Here is a 5,409-nt window from a genome sequence, read left to right on the forward strand (position 1 = left end):
ATCCAAGGAGATGCTCTAGTAATGCTACACTTGATCAAAGTTACTGGACGTATCAGATCACAACACGTAAATGTCGGGATAGTCCGCACCCTTCATCACCCTTACCATTCATCACCATCAACACTAATAACGGCGGCGCCAGGTGGCCGACTACAGGGCACCATGGTTCTCCTGCCCCCCGAGCAGCACCGGGGCCATGGCTGACTTCATGACTTCATGCATTGTTGAGGTAATGTCATGTAAGCTAATGTTTTGTGTCATTACTGCCACCCATGACTTGTATTTCCATATGTTTTAGACCATCGACCATAGTCTAGACTCTAGACCACAGTCTAGACCACAGTCTACCACCAAACATCCATCATTTATTCATTCATTCATTTCTGGAAGAACTGCGATATAGAGAGGGAGTGATAATGGAACCACGTTATTGCGAGGGACGTCTGTGATATGAAAGCGCAACGGCGCGTTTCAAACGTTTGCCGAGGCTGCGACTCGTGTGCTCACGGAAGCAAGGCCGTCATTGAAAGTATCGGCTGGTCACTTCCACCCTGGAAGTCATCCCTGATTGCGTGAAAGGAGAACTGTTGACAGAAGCGTCTAGAAAGTGTTGCATGGAGACGCGCGGCTGAAAAGCAGACAAGCATGAGAATAAAAGCCTCTTTTCACAGAACGCTGTTGAGCGCGTCGCATCCTGCTGGAGGACAGCTCTCATCTGCTTCCCTCCCACCCGAAACACCCCCTCCTCTCTTTTTTGCATTCAAATTTGAAAGCACTCTTTTGTGTTGCTGAGGTTGGGAGCGCTGGGGAGGGAACGCCGCCGCGTGGCTCGGGTGAGTGCCACTCCTGCGCTCTTGAAGGCGTCACATCAGCGACATGAAGGGGAGGAGGCGGGAGGAGGAAAAAAGGCAACACGTGACCACATGACCTCAGCTGCGAGGGTCCTTGCCAGCGAGTTGGAATGGAACCTGCAGCCCCCTCCTTGTTGTGATTGAGACCACCCTACCCTCATCCTCATCATCAGCAGCAGCAGAGGGCAGTCTCCCCCCAGGCAGGGGGAGGCAGCGGGTGAGGGTGGGTGTTCCTGACTGACAGCCGGTTGAGTTTGCCTAAGGTCGCCGGGCGCCCCGCTGTCTCGAAGCTTCCGCGATGAGTTGAAAGGCAAGAAGAAGAATGAGAGGCATCATGGCGCGTTTTGGAGTTGGCTTTTGCTGCTTTGCGCGTTTGTTGTGTTGCTGCGCACTTGTTGTTGTTGTTGTTGTTGGGGTGTGGAGGAGGAAAATATGGAACGATGGAACTTTTCACAGCATTCTATCTCGGCGGCTCTGATCCAACACATCTTGTAGAGATCGGGTCTTCAATGAATTTTTCTGGGGTCCAATCTGTCACTGCTCCCCTCTAACGGGATCTGAAAGACAGAATAGCAGAAATGGCACACTGAATAGTTGGACGCTCTTGGAAGAGCATCACCAAACCTCTGCAGAGGTTGATGGAGGCAACTGGACTGCTGCTTCTTCTAGTGGAAGACGTTTCACCTTCAATCCCAAAGGCTTCTGAATATTTGAATGCAGAGTTCCCATCTTGATGACCCTGGTGGGTGTGTCCCCAGGTGTGTGTACTGTTAGGAATGGAATATTTTCCACTCAGTACTGCAACATGTTTGTGCTGATCTACCACAAAGACATGAGACACGATCGCAAGGCCTTTCACTTTGGAACAAACACATCCTGACCTCATAGTTATCACACACACACACACACGCACACACACACACACACACACAGTTTCTAAGCCACCAATTCTGTCTCTGACTGAGGAGCGCTTAGCTATCCAACCAAGACAGGCTGGAACCCGCTGAAACTACTGTTCTATCCCAACAACTAAAAAAGGGAAGTTTACACCCATTGAACCACCTCGTGGACAAAAGTCATAAAAGAAGGAGCAACAGGAGTTCCTCTTCAGAAATCGACTTAGCTTGACTTTTGTTTTCCAGCTAATCACTCTCTCCAGTGCTGGCATTGCAATTGCTTATCCTCCCTCCTGTGAAAGTTAAACAGTTCACACGAGTTCTTTGTTACAGGGTGAGACTGTTTGCACTCCCCTCCCCGGTGTCAAACCACTTGGTCGTGACCACTTTCCCTGAGATGTGAGACATTCTTCTGGGGAGAGATGTTGATGATGATGATGCAAAGCCACACCCCCACTAAACGCGAGATCAAGTGGATTACTGCAGCATCTTCAGTGATGAGGAATCTGCATGGGTTCCTTGTGGTGAAGGTGCATCTGAGCCAACAGGCAAAGTTCCTACCCTCACCTGTGGTCATGAGCTTTGGGATGTAAATGACCTGCAGAGAGGGTCCGAAGAAGCTGCCCTCTTACGTTGAGACGTGTGCTTGTATAAGGGTTGCTTGGTCTCTCCAGTGTACAGGTCATTGTACGCCTCACTACCCTGCGCTGCACAAACAACCTTGCTGAGTTTGCCTTTAGGGATTTGGTCTTCCAGGTGTACCAGCTGTTGTTTGAGGTTGTTGTTAGGTGTGAATTGTTATGTTTGGAGAAAATACTGACTTTCTCTGACAAACCAGCCCGGTAAGGAACCTTTAAATGTGAAAGGTCACACAAGAAGAAGTCCAGTTGCCTCCGTTGACCTGATGACTGAGAATGTACACACCGCTAAACTGTTCGAAGTCATTAAGATAAGCTAATGCGCTCAAGCGTTTCATTCCAACGAAAGAGGAAAAATTGCTTCTCTCTCCTCATCTTTAAAGATGCCTTCAACCAAGAAGGACACATGACGCCTTTGAATCTTATTCCTCTCATGAACATAAAATGCAGCCAACCCTTCAAATCAGCGCCGACTCAGCACTTTAAACACTTGAAACTACACACTGTCATCAATCACGGAATCCCCCTTAGAGCATCCCCCCTCCCCCTCCCTCCCTTTTAGGAAACCTCTGGCCAGGGTGAATATTCTGAAAATATTTGGATAAAATTCCAGCACAAGGCTAAAATGCACTTTAACCTTTTCACCTTGTCTAAATTTGACGATGCAAATGTTAAACGTTTCACTGCTTTTCAGTCAACTTGCTCTCCTCTAACGCTGAGCTGAACGACAAACAGGTTTTCACGGAACCTTTTCACTCTGCCAGTGTTGCAGGCTGCTGATGGCGCTCCACTTCCACGTCACAGCATCCATCCACGTGTCCACGGCAGCATGTCAAGTACTTATTTATTCATTCATTCATGGATTCATTCCTTGTCAGAGAGCAGCAAGTTGGACTGAAACTCAGACATTCCAAAGTTTAGTTGACCTGGAATAATAATAATAATAGTAATGATAATGATAATGATAATGATAATGATAATGATAATGATAATGATAATGATAATGATAATGCAGTTTCATTGTAGTTTACTTTACATTTCAGGAAATGTCAAAGTGACCTGGAAAGGTTTTCGGGAGGGGGTACCCAAGCTTTTTCCAGTGAAGCCCCATGACGACAAATCAAAGATGCGGGGGCTTTGATATCTGACATTTTGTAAGCAGACCCATGTTCTACTGTATATACTGTATTATTATTACATTTTAAAGACAAAACGGCCTCCAGCGTGTTCTTCCAAAGCTTGTAATTCATGTCAACTGTTTCTCCTTACATTCTACTTTTTTTGCTCATTTTTGCATTACATTTTTTTTTGGTTGCAAGTATTTCAAATACCCTCTCATGAACCTTTAAACTCATAACATGATGACTTTTTAAAATTTCATTTTCATAATATACCAACCAATCAAATTTTCCAAAAGTTGGATCTTTATTTTTTGTTTTATTTCCGATGATATTTCATATTAAAAAAAAAACATCTTAAAAAAAAAATAAAACAAATCAACTTTATATGCTCTGCTATTAGCTGGGGACTCGTCCAGGGTGTACCCCACCTCTCACCCAATTGAGCTGGGATAGGCTCCAGCATATCCCCATGACCTCAATGAGGATTAAACGGCATAGAAAATGAACGAATGAATGAATGAATTTCAACTTTATGCTTCCAAAATATTTTTTTTCCTGATAATATTAAACAGTTGTAAAATTATGACTTTTTCTTAAAAGATTACCACATTTTTCCTGAATATTATAACTTTTTTATCCTAATATTACCACTGTTCTCCTAAAATTACACCTATTTTCTTCCATTTTCGCTGTTTTTTTGTGGTTTTCCTGTTGAATTGTATGTATAGAATGTGCCAAGGGCCATTAAAAAAACTGCCTGTTTGGAGGCGACAGACGAGGAAAACAGGTGCGCCTGCACATGGCGATAGATTGATTATCCCCTTCATTTTCATTCATTGTGTGATTGAAGCTTCGTCCGGCTTCCTGTTCTTGAAGTGAACAGTTAGTTGCTCGGCTGCTTCCCCGTGGCTGCACGTACACTCGGGAAAAGGGCATGAAGAAGAAAAGAAAACTAAAGTTTGGTGTTTGGTGTCGAGCTCGGTGTGGCAAAACCCGCTGACCGAGCACTTCGACTTCCTCTGCGGTGCCCTGCGGCGTCGATGATGTTCCCATGGCAACAGCATCCCTCGCTTCACCTCGCAGTGTCTCTAATTCGTAAACACTTGTCATCAGCATGGATCATGTGGCACCACCACTGGGCCTCAGGGTGCAGCGAGCCACGAGTGCAGGATATTTTACTACCACAGTGAACACACACACACACACTCAAAGAACCCCACTCCCACGACCACCTGCGGGGAACCACCAACATGAGCTTCATCAAAGCGTGGGACTGCTGACAGGACACTGACTCCTGAACTGTGTAGCGTTCAGGAGTGCTGCTGGCCTGCTTGTCTGACGAGCTGGACGCGTCGTCTGCAAATGGACGGCCAAAGCTAAGAGTCCTGTGGATCTGCTGAGTCAACACTTTTAGAAGTTCAAGTCAAGGCATCTGGCATCCGGCATACACTCCCCATCACACTGTTGGATCTTGAGGAGGTTCGAAGTAGAGCTTCAAAATGCAACAAACATGTTGAGAGGAAGCAGTTTATTGCAACCAAGCGTGAACGTGGAACAGGCTGTTCATCAGCTGACCCTTGTGAAATCCAATGTAGGAAAGAGGAGTGAGGAATGAGCAGGGCCACCTCACCATCCAGACGCCTGCGATGCGATGATAAAACATCTCCATGCATCTTTTTTTGGGATCAATAGTTTGTACATTTTTTCAAGCATCATTTTTTTCTACATAGAATTTCTTTTCACTCACTGCGTGCTACTCAAACAAAGACATGATCCACAACTAAAATAAACATGAAGCCCATTCATTTTCCGGAGCTATTTGGCATTTCCAGTAAAAGCATGTAGAGATAAAAAGGAAAAAGCAGCGGCATGGGAACTCGCTGGCGCCAGAGTAAACGTATCG

This window comes from Dunckerocampus dactyliophorus, chromosome 11 (assembly GCF_027744805.1).
Source record: "Dunckerocampus dactyliophorus isolate RoL2022-P2 chromosome 11, RoL_Ddac_1.1, whole genome shotgun sequence".
Classification (NCBI taxonomy): Eukaryota; Metazoa; Chordata; class Actinopteri; order Syngnathiformes; family Syngnathidae; genus Dunckerocampus; species Dunckerocampus dactyliophorus.